The sequence below is a fragment of the Sturnus vulgaris genome, chromosome 7, assembly GCF_052056855.1.
Source record: "Sturnus vulgaris isolate bStuVul1 chromosome 7, bStuVul1.hap1, whole genome shotgun sequence".
Taxonomy (NCBI): domain Eukaryota; kingdom Metazoa; phylum Chordata; class Aves; order Passeriformes; family Sturnidae; genus Sturnus; species Sturnus vulgaris.
The window spans coordinates 9,252,967-9,269,085 of NC_142249.1; the positions used below are offsets into that span (position 1 = coordinate 9,252,967).

At 41.6% G+C, this 16,119-nt stretch overlaps 1 protein-coding gene across 3 annotated transcripts in view; it reads left to right on the plus strand.

Annotated features, from left to right (window-relative positions):
- The window catches only part of ZNF804A (zinc finger protein 804A), a 147,201-nt gene that overhangs the window by 121,172 nt on the left and 9,910 nt on the right, over window positions 1-16,119 (plus strand). The gene's annotated exons all lie outside the window — the stretch shown is intronic.

Consider the following 16,119-nt stretch of genomic DNA (forward strand, 5'->3'; position numbering starts at 1 on the left):
CACTGGCCAAAATCCAGGCAGGTATTTAGATCACCTTGAGTTAATTCCCCCTGCAGCTTCAGCTGGTGACAGTGGTTTTTTTCTCTTCCCATCCTCGCTGGTTGGTGTAATTGGTGTGCACTGTCAGAGAGCTGCCACTGTCTGAGCCCAGAGCAGTTGTGTTCCATGGATGGAACAGTGTACTCCTCAACCCCAGTGCCCGGAAAAGAATGAAACCCCCCACTGTAACACTGTAGAATTGTTATTGGAATTACAGGGTTTGGGTAAGGAAAAATGCTGCTGCCTGTATTTGAGTCCTTGAGCCACCAGCAGTCACTGGTTTCTGCATTTGGGTTCCATGTCAGCAGATGAACAGCACTAATCAGATCACATTGAAGAGAACACAAGTTAAAGGTGATGCTTCTCCTTCCACTTGCTAGAAGTGTCGTAGCAGAATATTATTTGGGACAGTCTGATGTGTTTTGATGAAGGGTTTTGTTGTTTTCCTTCTGATGACTTCTCTAACATGTTCTAGAATCTAAGTTTTTCTCCCTGTGACCTGGAAAATGGTGAAGTTACAATAATGTGGGGATCACACAGTAACTAAGAGAGGCCAATAAACTCTTGCTCTTCAGTACCTTGACTGTGTTAAGATGGTGTAATTAATAGTTTCACTATGTTTAAGATCCTCAAGAGTGAAAGGCAAAACTATGAAAATCAATATTACTTAGAGTTTATGTTTCACATCCTTGTTGGGCTGAGCCTGCAAAACCAAGCTACCTACTCTGGCTTCCCAAATTGCCAGGAGCAGAAAAGCCAATTTTAGAAAATGTGCCTGTCTCCCCAGCTTCTCCCATTACTTTCAGGATTAGGACTGAAAGACTTTCCCATCATAAACCCAATAAGGGCGATTACAACAGACCAGAAATAGCTGCACAAGAGAAGAAGGATCAACTATTTTAAACGTGAACAGCTATAAAAAGTAACATGGCTGAGTCTTTTCTGAATGTGACATCCAGTTGGCCATTTGCTGGTGGAAGACAGAGTCACGGGCTCTTCTGTAACGTGTCACTGGCTGGAGAATCCTTCCAGGGTGGAAGTGGGAGAAGCAGTGACACTGGCAGGAATCTGGGCACGGATTGCAGACGTGCTGTGCTCAGGGCACCAGCTGGTGTCTTGAAGGTCAGCAGGAATTTCAAACAGAATGATTTATTGTTAGTGATACTGCCCCAGGCAGAAGCAGGAGTTTGCAGCATCGGAGCCATGCGTGCCCCTTGTAGGCGCATGAGATTTGTTCCACAACATCTGTTAGAAGAAGAGAGCAAGGCACAGCTCTGCTAATGCATCTGCTTGTAAGGGTGTGAGGCTGCTCCCTGGGATTGGATCAGACTCGTGATTGCCTGCTGGAGAGCACAGGCTCTGGTTCCAGGAGCGAGAGCTGCTGGGCACTTCCAGTGCTTACATGTGCGTGAGTTTGATGAATAGACTCGCCTCGTGCCCTTGTCAGGTGCAGCTGAGTGTGTGTGGTCTCAGGGAAGGCTCTGAATTTCTGGTGGGGAGCCAAGGATCCAAATTTAGGTTTTCAGGGAATTTGCTCTCGCACTTCACCATCGTTACTGATTGAATGAAAGCCTGAAGGTTTAATACTGCAAAATACTGATGTCTTAATGCAAGAGGTGCTTTAAATTATGCAAAAATGACTTAAGCAGTCCTTATATTTTGTGTGGATATAAAAGACGTTTTTTCTTCACAAAGGAATTTTTCACCCAGTATTTGACAATCCTTCTTAAGTTTTAGAGGAGAAAAACAGAGCTGAAACTTTAGTGTAGGATGGAGGTTCAAGGCATAACTCCATTCAATCTATGCAGCAAAGTGCTATACATTAATAAGACTTCATGATAAAAGAAAACACTATTTAACCAACTCATTAAAACTAAGTAGCTATTACTTTAGTTCCATCTTCAGTGATTTCCTTTAATACAAATTTGGGCATTGGGATCAAGGACGAGCTTAGTTGTCTGTCAGCAGCTCACTTGGGGACCTGGTTCCTCAAAATTTGGGAAGCTCCTACCAAGTCCACAGGTTTTGCTGCACAAACCAGGCTCTGGTGCTGCCTTTGCAGAATGCTGAAATGGGAAATGGCCCTGAAAGAAGCCCCGTGTTTGCCCATCACTTCATCTGAAGAAATATTTTGAGTGATGAGCCTGAAGTGTTCTCCTGCCTTATTCTGGGAGTGATCTATGACTTTGCTGATCTCTGTGCCTGTGTTAAGACAGGACAACATGAAATGGGCCATGGGGGTTGCAGCCCATTCTAAGAAGTCTCAAGTCAGAGGTGAGATGCAGTGTCAGTACTGTGCCAGGTTTTTCATGGCAGCTGCTTCCCACTGACTCGATTTTCAGGCAGAGCTCGAAGCTGTTTTGTTTGGCAACTTGGGCAATACAATAAATCTGAGTGAAGGCCAGAAATGGTGAATGGGTCTCCTGCTTTTCTTTGTTTGAAGCCTGTTTGTTCATGCCTTCCTTTAATTACAGACAATTCCCACCACCCCCTGCACTGTGCATTCATGTACTGAGGCTTTGTGTCACTCTGGTAAGGATGGTCCATCTTTCAGCTTAAATTCTGCTGAATTGTGCTTTTTACTGTAACTGGAAGACATTTTAATGTGTGTATATATGTGTTAGAGGTGGTCTGTAAGTTTTGTTCAGGAGCTGTCTAAGCTTTGGAATTTGATGAATTTCCTTAGCCTTTTTGAGTCTCTCTGTGACTATGTAGGTGCATCCTGCACAACCAGGCAAGAAACAGTTTTGGGGGATGACATTTTGATGAATGGATTCAAGACTTCCATAAAGGATGAGTCACTTTGATGGCACTGAGAGAGAGAATTCCAACAATAAATCCAAAATGTGTGGAGAGAAAAAAGTGCTGCTTTTGTAAACCTTTCCTAAGCATCATCTGTGGCAATTTTGCAAAAAAAAGGGAGACATGTGGAAGGAAAAAACAAGTGTCTTCCTGTTTTTGTTTTTTTTTCCTATCCCAGCCCAGAGGCACTGCAGCATTTTGGTAAGAATTCTTGAAGAAGGAATGTGGGAATGTTAATGCAGAAGTAACAATTTGAGCCCAGCCTACTTTAAGGGATGTTGAGAAGGCTGGGAACAGGTATCTAAAACATCTATGTTTCCATGGGAGACAACCTGTGGAGAAAACAGCCAAAGTTTTGGTAGGATAGAAGGAAATGTCATGATTTACCTCTGTATTTCTATAGCTATTCATAGGAAAAGAAATATATAAAGAAATTTTAACCCAAATTTGTGAAAAGGTTTTCCTCTGTTCTTCACTAAAAATGCCCATAATACTGTCTAGAGAGAAAAAGATTTGTGCAGCTGACAAAGATAAAAAGACAATTGCTTTGGTGAATCAATCAAGAAAACAGGGCCATCACTCACAGGGTGCTCCTGCCAAATTAAAGATGAACAAAATCACCTGTTTCAATTCAATAGTGTAAATCTTGTGCAAAAGCAGAGACTCTGGTCTGTAAATACTTATTAATTGTGGAGTGCCATAGCACTGCTTGTGAGGTGCTTGAGGAAGGTGAGAGGTTTGTTTGCAGGGCTGGGAGTTCTTACAATAAGATTCTTTTTTTCTTTCCTTGGCTTTGTAGTAAAAGCAGGCAAGGGTTTCACAGCTCTCATCGATGGTTCTTAGTTGCTGAGTACTTTGTTTCTTTGAGTTTGCTGTTGGGAAAGAGAGGGAGGCACTTTTTAAACTTTTGTAAACATAGAGTTGTGTTGACCTTGAGATGATAAAGCTTCTGCTCTTATTTTCCATTTTCTGTGGCAGTTCTTTATCCAGAAATACCTTCACATGGAGTAGAGGCATTTTAAATCTGCCTTCTGCAGAGATATACAGAAGGTCCACCTAGTTAATTGCCCCTGTTATTTATGTGCCAGATAGATGGCTTTTTATGTTTTTTTTTCTTCTTTTCATCAAACCTTGAGCTTATGGCAGTTCAGATATCAGAGTTCAGTGCTGTAGGTTGTGCTCTGTGCTGCCTTCCCTGTAAATCAGACCCTGAATCATGCAAGTGGATGGATTTCTATCCTTGCTGTCATTAATGTGAAGAAAAGGTCCAACAGGATAATGTCAGTTTTCCTTAGGAATTGCTTTCTGCCTTTAAGTCTGTGGACTGAGATTTGGGTACATTTCCATTCGGTAATGAGCTTTACGTTATTAGTTAATTATTGTTTTTCTTAATTTCCTGGTGATTCTTAATCAAGAGCAAATTATCTCCTGATAGGTTCATATCTGACTGAAGTAAAGAAATGTTGCCATGAATTCCTTCTGGGTTATATCAAAACAGAAAGCTGGACCTGCTGTACCCATCATCAGCTCTGTCATGTGTTCCTCAAGGTACCCAAACACCTTCTGCACCTGTGGGGGTGAAAGAAGCACAGCCAGCACGCAAAGCCAGGAATTTGTTAGTTTAGCTTGAACAAAAGTCCTATCAGCCCACTAAAAGAATTATTATTAGGCCAATTGTGATCATACAGGCACTTACAGTCCAGATTATCTAATTATAAGAGCTCATTCCTGATAATGATACAGATATAATAAGCTTTCTAGTGTCTGATTCTTTTCTGGTGCTAATGGTCCTCCTGAAGAAGAAAATCGAGGTGTCATTACAAGTTGTCAGCAACGTGAGTTCTTCATGTGGGGGAGTATAATGTTGGTATCCTCCTTGCCAGGAAGAAGGTGAAGTTAATGTTGATGGTTTATTTTTCCTCACTCAGGTCTATTTGGGGATATTTTTATGTGTTTACTAGCACAAATAAATGTTCCACTTTGTTGCTATTTATCCAGTGATTCATGATAATGTAGTCAAATTTGCTATATATAATATAATAATTTATATATAATAATTTTTGCATTTGTTGGAGGCTTTTTCACATAATCCCTGAATGGGTCAGGTTGGAAGGGACCACAGTGAGGTCATCTGGTCCAACCTCCCTGCTCAAGCAGGGTCATCCCAGAGCACATGGCACAGGTCTGGAATATCTACAGTGAGGGACACTCCACAGCCTGTGGCTGTCAGGCCCAGAAAATCCTCCTGTGAGGATTTTTCCAGTCCAGCTTTCTCAGGCTCAGCTAGGGTTTTTTCCCAAGCTACCCGTTTTTCTCAAATGGAAACATAAGAGAAGAATTGAAAACAAAGATAAACACCTGCTGGATAAGTGAGAAAAGCCTGGGAAAGAGGTGTTACTTTCTCTGGACCAATAATCTAGTGCTTTGTCATGAGTTAGTGTCCTGAGTGTATTTAAGGAGCGTAGTGTTACAATAAATTGTCTTTTTCCCATCTTGAGAGAGACCATGTTGCTGTGTGTCTTATTGCCGCCCCTCAAAGGGTTAATCCCCTGACATACAGCCACAAAAGCCTCTCTGGGAAATCTGCTCAGGGCTCGGTCACTGCACAGGAAAGAAGCTCTTCCTCATGTTCAGGTGGAACTCTCTGTGTCTCTGCCCACTCCTCTTGTGCCACTGCTGGGCACCACGGAGCAGAGCCTGGTCCATCCTCTCCCACATCCCTGCAGACACTGCCAGGCAGGGATGAGCTCCTCCTCATCTCCTCTACAGGCACAACAGCCCCAGCTCCCTCAGCCTTAGCTCCAGAGAGATGCTCCAGTCCCTCCATCATCTTTGTCACCCTCCACTGCACCCGCCCCAGGAGCTCTCAGTCTGCCTTGTCTGAGGAGCCCAGAAATGGACAGAGCACTCTGCATGTGGCCTCACCATGCCTTCATTTCCCTGTTATCCCTGAACTCACTTTTATCCATTTTTTAAAGCTGCATTCCTCTAGCCAGCAGTAATGTAGCATTAGTGAGTTGTTTATAGCTCTGGGACCCTGCTGCCATCCCATTCCTTCCACATTCGAGGCCCCTGCTGTGAACTTGTGCTTGTCCTTTTGGGAGTCTCTGTCACACTCTGTCACAGTCCTGGTTTCCCACAGCAGCCTCCGAGCTGGGGTTTACTGATAATTAAAGGAACACTTTATTAGCATAGCATGGTGGTGCACACATCCCTGCTCTGCAGCTACTAAGATTTCACTCTGCAGAAGCAGTGGGGCAGTAGAAAATGCACATAAATACAGACTTGATAGGCCAACACCTTTTTTTTCTTTCCATGGTAATGTCAGTGGTGTTTTTCCAGAGTTACTTTGCAACATACTTCATCTGCATCATTGAAATTGAAAACATATATCAAATCACCATATTAATTGTTCTTGCCTTGCAAGATGCAGCCTTTATATTTAAGATTTTTTTCTGTAATTTGGTGTTTTCCTCCAAGGATTCTGTGTGTACAGTATTACAAAGTTGGCTTAAGGATAAATAAGATTTTATCTGTGCTACTTTGCTGTGGCTGAGGTGTGTCAAAATTTGCAAAGGCTCATTCTTTTCTCAGTTTTCATTGGTCAGATTTACATTCTTTGAGGAAGCTTGTCATGGTCCTGGGATGATTCTGGCAGGGACCAGATCCTGCTGATGAGAAGCAATTTGTGAGCAGAGGCTTCAAACGGCTCAGTGAGCCAATATAAAACTGATATGAGAAACAGATTGTGATTTAGCTCTGACATAAAGAACTAAAATAAAGAGCTCACTTTGGGGGAATTCACGTGTCTCCTTCAGCCCATCAGTTATTAGTATATCCTTTAAGGGTTATGGGAAATAACCTTTAGAAGACCTAACTGTAAATATTAATTCCTCATTTTTGGTCACTATGCACATTGTAGAGATTAGAAAGATTTAAGATTTGGTAGGTTCATTTCGAGTCTCTGTGGCAGGCTTTCCTAAAATGTCAGTGACCAAAGAGGCTGAAACCAAAATAAAATAGACTAAAAACGTCTGCTATCAATTTTTAATTTGCTTGTAGAATGGGTATTGTGTCCTCCTGCAGCCAGGACAGGGTAAGAATGAGAACAGCACCAGGATCCTACAGAGAACTTCAGTGCTGGAGACAGTGAAAAAGCTGATAAATCCCAGTGGACACTGGTAGGTGTTGGAGGGCACTGGAGTGAAGAGTTGTTGAATGGAGTCTCAAGGAACTCAGAGGTGCCAAGTACATTATTCCTGCAGAAAGCAGCAAAGTGGTCTCCAAAATGAGCAAAAAGCAGCTTTGACAGCTGAGCCATGCAATCTTGTGTGTTGATGGGAGAATCCATTTTGTAACCTAATCCCACTGCAGGAGCCATTCTAAAGGGAAATCCAATTTTCCCTCTCCAAAGAGGTGTAGAGGTGACCTTCCTCTGAGAGGACTTCTTGGTGAAGAAGTGGTTGCTCCTGTGAAATGGTTTATGGAATATGAATGCTGATCAGGCAGGGATTTTTCCATTAGCTTGGGGCTCTCTGGATAGACTTGAGAAGAAATGTTGTGGGGCTGTCAGTATTTATGCATAGAAAATTGTAACTGGCCAGAAAATAAAGCACAAATCAACATTTCTCATTCAGTGACTGGTGCCCACCTGAAAATATCAGGAAGCAGTGTCTCCTTGAATCAATATTTTGGTTACAGTGAAGCCAAATTAGAAAACATTGGATATGCAATGCTCAGAAAGATTATTCTGGATGCACAAACTTCGCTGCTGGAGGGAAAGGAATAGTGATGGATAATGCTGTGAGACCAGGGAATGGCACCTGATGTCTGAAATGATCCATGCTGGTTTGTCCCTCCAGAGCCAGGAAGAGGAGCTGCACAGGGCACCCCACACTTACAGGCACCTGGGTCTTCCCAGAGGGGTCCCTTTTCTCTGGGAATAAACATTTCTTGTCAGGATTTACGACACTGCATGTGGTTTTGGTATGTTTTTTTATTAGAATCCTAAACGGTACAGAAGGGAGGGGGTAACTGGGAAGTGACCCTTGAAGAAATGATGTGTACCAATCTTGTTTAAATCTTTGTGACTAAGGAAGCTTTCTTAAGTGCTGCTGAAAACTTTCGTGGTGAGTTTGAAACCTCTTCTCCCCTCTGAGCTCAGCAGGAGCTTCCCCATTGACTTCAAGAGAAGTATAAGGCCTAAAATTATTAAAATAAATACTTTAAACTAGAGGCTCTATAACCACTTTCCAGATGTAGAAGCCTGTGTCAGCTTCATGCTCTTTTCATTATCTGGTAAAATTATTTTGATAGGTGAGATGCTAATTCTGTATTTCTCTGTTGTTTCCTTTGTGTGTCCTTAATATTTATGGAATATTCAGCTGATTTTTGCTGAAGCTAACAGAAAATACCCTGCAGCTTGCAATAAGCCCAGGCTGTTGTTACACATGTGGTTAGTAGCTATCACAGTGAAATATTAAGTGTGCAACGCTCAGCAGTTCTGCGGGCTTAAAACAATGTTTTTGCACAATGGCAACAGTGCAGCCATTAAGTCAACTGTAGAAAACACAGTTATCTTAAAACAAAAGCAACAGAAGCGTTAATTTATTCTTCAGAGCCTGTTGTTTGTCAAAGTCCTGGAGCCTTGCTCAGGTGCTATCTGCATCCTGCAGCAGGGGATGCTGGAGAGGAGCAGAAAGGCACAGGCACCAGAAGGGTGTCAAATCAAGTGAGGCTTCTTGTGCTGGGAAGAGCATTAATCATCCCATAATGAAGTATGTGTTTGTTTCTGGCAGATAATTTGAGGAGAAGAATAACAGCTAAGAAATTTCTTTTTCCTTCTATTGCTCCCGTGTACATCTTTTGCAGTTACATAATCAAGAGTAATTAGTGAGATATTCATCAAGCATAACTAGCTTTCGTGTATCTTCCAGGTGCAAGTGTGAAAAACATTTAATGTTCTGATTTTCCTCATGATTTTGAAACAGTAATGTTTTCATTAGGTTTTGCTTTTCGTTTTAAGCTCAAGAGTAATTTATTTTTTCCCCATAAAGTTAGGTAGGAAAATCTAACTTGAGACACTTTACAAGATGCTTCAACACAAGTGTGTAGTCTCAAACAATAATTATGTTTCATGAAAAATTAATTTCAGTCTTTATATTAGAAAGTCAGAAAATATGAATTTTCAGTTGTATAACATAATACATGTATTTTATATATATATATATATAGGTAGGTTCTAAATGTAAAAGCTCTCTTTTGCAGACTACACAGCAAAGTGTACCATGTGTATTGTGCAGGTGTGATTACGAGCAACTTCAGAGTTGTCTGAGAAAATTTGCATCACATCAATTCATTTAAAGTTAGTAAAAATGTGAGCCATGAAGAATCTCATCTTCTCATCACCTGCCTCCCATCAGGCCCATGATGGATGGGTAAAGCAGTACCAACCTGCTTTTCCTCTTAATTCATCCCCACTTCATTCCCAACCTGGGATGATGCTCATGACAGTGCTAGGAAAAGAGCACATCTACTGAATCAACCTTTTCAGGAATATTATAGGCTCCAAGGACTTGCTGTTTTTAAATCGTGCATATAAATATCTGTGCTATGTGTGCATCTAACCATGTGTTAGGTTTCTTCTAATATTAAAAGACCATCAGGAGGGAATGGCTGCAATCTGGGGTAGAAATACGAGCAGAAAAGGATTATTCACAGCCTGTGTGGTGTTTGTTGTCATCTGGAGGACATAATATCTCATCATTTACAGTGTGGTTCTGTTGCAAAGTTGTGGAGCTCTTGGTATTTAAGGTTTAAATTTTGGAGCTCAACGTGAGATGCAAACAGCCATAGGCAGAGGCAGACAGAACTTGGAACACACTGGAAGTTCTTGCTAAGCCAGCAATAAATTAATGTTATTTTTTAGGGGCTTCTTAAAAACAAAGAGTTTGGCCAGCGTGGTTATATGCTGATAATGGGAGGAGGTAAATCCTGCACAAGACAGAAATCCTACAAACAGTGTTTGGAAGGAGCCACATCCCTCTCACTCACTGAGACAAGATCAGGTCAATCAATGGGGCTTTTTATGTTAAATTCTGGGATTTCTGCAGGGCTGCAGATGCCCCAGCCCCTCTCAGTGACATGTCCTGGTGCCACCACCCTGGCAGGAAGCTGTCCCTTACTCTGGTCAGCCACTCCCCATGGAGCTGTGGGCTGCTGTTAAAAATACCCCCTTGTTCCTCGTCTCTTTCAGGAACCTACCACAGCAATTCATCCCAAGGTGGCAGCATGAAAAAGAAGGAAAAATGCCCATTCTTTCCTTCCTTAGCTTACTTCTTCTTTTTCATTTCTTCTTTCTGTGGAAATAACAGAAATACGTGTAACTTCTGCAAGGGAAGGTAGCACCAGCAGGGTAAATTCTTTGGGTATTGTTTTCCTGGAGCTTTAATTTTTTCCTCTAATCTTTACTAGAGGGGATTTTTTTTTTAATAATAATAATTATAATAATATGAAAGATATTGTCATGAAAATTATGTAGAATTGAAGATCATAGGGCAAGGGAAGAGATGCTGGCCCTGTTGTGCTGTGTGAAGGGGTCTCCAGCTGCAGAACAGTAAAAAAAAAAAATAAAAAAAAAAAAAATATATATATATATATATATATATATATATATATATATATATATATGCTCTCACAAAGCACTGAAGACATTAGGAAAATATGTGCATTTTACATCTTAGTAAGCAATGTTTTCTGCTTTAAATGGCATATTTCATTCCCCATTTGAGCGTTTACAGGTGTTACATGAGCTGTGTTCTAGTCAGTTATTATTTATAATTGATTAAGCTCGATCCTCTTTGTGAAAGATGCTAATCTGGTTTGGTGTGACAGGTGTTTATCTCATGAGTTCTTGTCACTCTGTTTGCTGCACCATAATTCACATAAAGCAGCAGCATTCCCTCTCAGCTAGCAGGGAGTTACTGACAGCAGTCCTGCAGCATTCAGAGACAGGGGGAATACACACAGCTTCTACAATCATAATTGGAAGCTAAGCAACTCTCATATTAATACTCACTACATATCATAGAGGTTTTTTTAAAAAACAAATTGAATGCAAGCAAAAAAATTGCTTTATTAAAAATATGTTTTGTATCATCTACAGATTTAGAGGCAAGAGATTTTTTTTTTTTTTAATAAATCCAAATGCCAGTTATGTCCCACTTCTACCACAATGCTGAACTACCAACCCATGTTGCCCATTTTTAGGTAATTAGGAAATTTTTGAAGAGCAGGAAGGAGCTGCAGTGGACTTCCAGCTCCTTTCAGGGTGCAAATGGAGTTAGAGAAAGGACAGGACCTGGGAAGCTCCTGCTGGACTTGGGATGCATATTTAGCACTGAATATCCCCTGTCTTCATGATCCCAGCCTGTCCCTGGCTGGGCTGGTGGAGGAGGAGTGGGCTTGGCCTTTAATTTTGATGAGTTATTTTTAAAAGCTAAAACCACATAAATTAATGATTTAGTGACTGCTGGGAATACAGTCATTTTTCCTGACGGAATGAAAAGACAATAAAGCATCAAAATTTGATGTCATGGCTGTTAAATTCTGTAATTTTATACTTCCATTGATCAGAAAATTAATTTATGGCCTACGTATTTTCAGCATTGTAAAAGTCCACGTAATTTAATTGTTAATCTAAGGTCAGAAGCGAATTAGCATAATAATATCTGAAGTGCACTGCCCTAAAATCCCCTGATAGACATCCTTCTGACTCCTGCTGTTATAAAAACTGTTCCCATTGGTTCCTGACCCTGTTAAAGTTGTTCCTAGGTAAGCTTTGCACTGGGTAGTTTATGAGAGCCCGTTTGAATAAGCAGTCCTTAGATGATGCCTTTGTGCTGGTGGGATGGCTGCTTATTCTGTGAGATATTAGCACCATTGAGAGAGCCTGTATCCATCCTGATGCTTGTTATGATTTCCACTTCAGTCTCATAAACTTTGTTAAAAGTCTCATTGCTGTTCTTCCGAGTCAGTTCTGACCACGTTAAGTTATAGGTTCAAAGTTATAAAATTATTTGAGGCTGGGGTTCCCACCTCCCTCATTTTATCATCTTAGTATCCATGTAAGTTTGGTATCAGTATTCAGCTTTTACATGCTTTTGCTGTCCTGGGTCTATTTATTAATTAATGCCTTCCATGTGTCTTGAAGGTCCATTAATTTAAAGGGTTGTTGCTGCAAGTATTTAAATCTTGAGTTTAGGGGAAAAAAAAAAAGCCAACAGCCACTTTTCAGGGTGGCAAAAGGCTTGTAATAATGATGTAAGAAGTGCATGTAATGCCATAATGTGTCTTTGGTTTAGAGGGGATTTGATCCAGAGGGGGATTTCAGGCACCTGGCTCTGGCAGCCGAATCTGGGCTTGTGGTTTCTCTACTATAAAATGCAGGGGAAAGTTAGGAAACTCATAATTAGGAAACCCAGAATGAGGAAACATTTTGAAAAGCAGCATGCTGAAATGAACTGTCTGTGTGGTAACTGGGGAAGACAAGGGTGAAGAGACCAGGAATGGGGTCCTGTTGGAAATCCTCTTCGGATTCCCTTCGTTTTTCTGACACTTGTCTTCCACAGCCAGTCTGGGAACACCTAAGCTCTGTGTCTGTGAGTGAAATGCAGCCTCACCTGAGTGTGGAGCTGCTGGGGCCATCTCATGGATAGTTCCATCAATGCACAGGGACACAGGAGCCTGGGAAAGTCTTGCTTTTCATCTGGACTGATGAGCCTCGGCTCAGCACGATGTACTGGCTGTGCACTAAGATACCTGACTGAGCTCTTCAGAAGTAGGTGGAATATTTCTTCTTCAGGCCCTGTGTTACAGTCAGATTCATTAAAATAACCCAGCTCCTGCCCCAGGGAAAGCAGCCCTGTTGCAGGCTCACATTACAAGGCTGGAGAATCAGGGTCAGCCTTCCACCCATCCCTTCAGGCTGGGCAAAGCCATTTGCAAACCGAGGGCGCCTGTGCTCCGCACCTCCCACGTGGCAATGCAGTGTACCAGGATAATGATGAAGGCATTTGGGTCTCTTGGAGAAATGTCATTTAATTATTCATTGTGAACTGTTGGTTGAACTCTGCTGGCTGGGTCACACACGTTCTGAGCTGCTTCATAAGCAGGGGAAAATGCAGGAGGGAATCCAATACGGTATCCCTGCCTGCTATTATTTGCCTACTGATCCATGGCAAAAACCAAACATACCAGGCATTAAACTAGCTATTGAAGTTAGCATTAGTGAACAGCTCTGCCACATCAAAAGGCAGAAAAATTATAAGGAAAAAAGATGGTTTATGGGAACAAGTCACACTTGTTTTTCTGTTGCTGCTTTTTACTTTGAACAACTTTAGGGGGCTCCTTCTGATGCTAAGAATGCATGGACTAATGGTATGATTGGTTGAACTAATGGATTGATTGATTCCATTTTCATAATTCACATGAAACCAATGATTTGCAACTAAGGGCAGCATAAATGCAGTGCCAGCAATCTCGAGCACGACTGAGTGCAGTAAGGGAATGCAGGTGGTGATAGTTCATCACATGGCTAAAAAAAAACCAAAGTAGAAAATAACTACAGTATCAAAAAAAGAAAAGATGGAGGGGACACGGTTATTCATTTAGGTGATCTTTTATTTAAAGGAAATAGCATTTTTTTTTTTTAAACACCAGGTGCATGTCTTGTGGTTTAGAGTTAGGAGAAATTCCACTTAGACATGCATTTGCAGAATAAAGACCTCGGGAGTTGCCAAGGTATAAACTTTGTTAAAGGACTCCATGAAAGGCTGAGATACAGTTGTGAGAAGAAAAGAACCAAAGCCCATTGTGTAAGTGGTGCATTTCCTGCAAAGACCAGTTTTCTCTGCAGGAAAGGGAGGGTGTATCTACCTGGAGGTCTGACAGAAGGGGAGCTCTGGAACCAGGAATTCTCCAGAACAGAAGAGCAGGCAAAGGCTGAGCACACAAAACTTGTGCCTCACCTACTTGTAGCCATCCAAGGAGAACAATTTAATTACTTAAAAAATGAGAACAGGCACAGAGTGCTGCTAACTTGCAGCAGTAAGACTAAAGGGTTCAAAATCTGGTCGCACTCAAATCACTAATTATAATCATCCCAGTAATTGCAGAAAAGTACTGCAGCTAAGAGGTGACTATGGATTTGTATACACCTCAGCTTCTCCTTTTTAACCATGTGACACAGCACCCTATCATCCTTTTGTTCCTTTACTTCTCACTTCTTTCCTTAGCCTTGGAGGGGAAAAAACCATGAAAATATATTGAGCTCCATAAAGTGCAATTAAATCATCTCTTTAAGTGCCAAGGGCTGGAGGTGAGGAGGGGAAGGAGTAAATTTCTTCTCTTGTGTTTTGAGTACTCAGAAGTTATGTATGAAATGAAGTACTTCGGGTTTCATGAGTGGCTGGTGGGAGGCAGGGTCAGTATCATGCTATCCAGAAAAACAAGAGTGCACAAGGGTAAGATATGTTCAACAAAGATGCTCCACATTTCAAGTATTCTTTTTCTTGGGGAAAAAAAAAAAAAGATACATCTAGTTTTGAGTGTACTTATAACCTTACACTGTATTAGCACAATAAAACAAATTATTATCAGTAGAAAATTTTGATATTTAGAAAATAGAAATGATGGAAGATGTGATTACGTTTCAAATTATTTTTCTCTGTCTATCAAGGATATCCAGACATTTTAAAGAGAATGCAAAACTTGAAAATAGAGAGTGGTAGTAATTTTTCTGCAAGTTTGTTTTCTCTGCATGTTTCTCCATATTTATTTCTTGGCATTGAATGGACTGCCCAAGCAGTGTTGCCATCACCCAAAATGGCAAAGACTAATTCAGAATCTTGCAGAACCACCTAAAACTAATCCATGTGTCACCAAGAGCCAGCTGGTCCCTCAGCTCTTGGCAGGTTTGGAGCTGTGGCCACTTCCCTGTGGAGCCTGGTGGAGTGACTGAGCTCCCTCCCAGGTGAAAGTATGTGTGAGGCATTTTTCTGTGAATAGGGCAAAGAAAAATTCACAAAGGGGGTGAAATAAAAAGAATTGAGAGGGAGCAGGAGGATGCTGCTGACAGTATTTTACAAACTCTGTTCTGTGTATCTATTATATGTGCCAGCAGTGGTAACAAAAGCTCTTAATACCCCTCAAAGAACTTGGAGTTAGAGTTTTTGTTTTTACAAATCACTGTGGCCACTGTTTGTGGCCAGTCATTAGCCCTGGACACTAAAAGGGTTACTGGGTTCTTCCCAGAATTGTGGGATTATGGTTTTGAAGGATGATGTGAGCCATAATTGGGGCACATTGAGGACCAGTGGGGTTTGGGACCTACTGGAATACATTTTGCTGACATGAAGAACCAGGGAGGACCCTGCATATTGTCCTTCTGTGACATAAAGAAAACAAGATTCCTTTTTTTGTGTGTGGACAATCAGAGCTGAGCACTTCCATTTCCCTCCAAAGAAGCAGGCTGGAGATAAAATCACATGAGACCCTGGATTTCACCTCGGTGTCTGTGTAAGTGCTGTGTCAGACACCAGTGAGAGCAGGAAACTCAGGATCCTTCAAAGGCACAATGTCCCCATTTCAGAATGCAAGACCTCTCTGTTCGTCACATCCCTTGGAGATTCCCTGCTGGGTCAGGACCCATTAACATCTCTAATAACGCCTGGGATGGCAGGACAGGAGCTCTCAGGAGCTTTGCAGGTGTTGGAATGCTGATAACACAACAGGGCAGGGCCAGAGGGACCGTGGTAATGTGGAGAGAAGAGCTGACAGGGACCTGCCACAGAGCAGCAGTGACAAGTGCCATGCCCAGCATCTCAGGCAAGAAAAAAATCCAGATTTAATATCATCTGGGGGGTCAATAGGCTTTTGAGAGGCTCTGCAGAAAAATACCTGGATTGGACTCGTTTTTTATTGATATCTCAAAAAGGAGTTATGCTGTGGGGAATGTTTTGGGGAAGAATCATGAACAAAATTCCGGGTGAGCTTTGCCTCATCCTACTGAGGCTGGTCTACATCACCACAAAAGCTACAGTAAAATTTGCCATGTTGTCTCTAGCCTGGCTAACCTATCTCTAGGTATTTTGGTTATTGCCTTGAAATCCTTAAATTTCTTTGAATGGTCAGGTTCATGCTGTGAGCACTCACCAGCAAGTGACTGTCATTGCAACACTTCTCATGCCAGGGGATTTTATGTGCATTATGTGGCTGTTT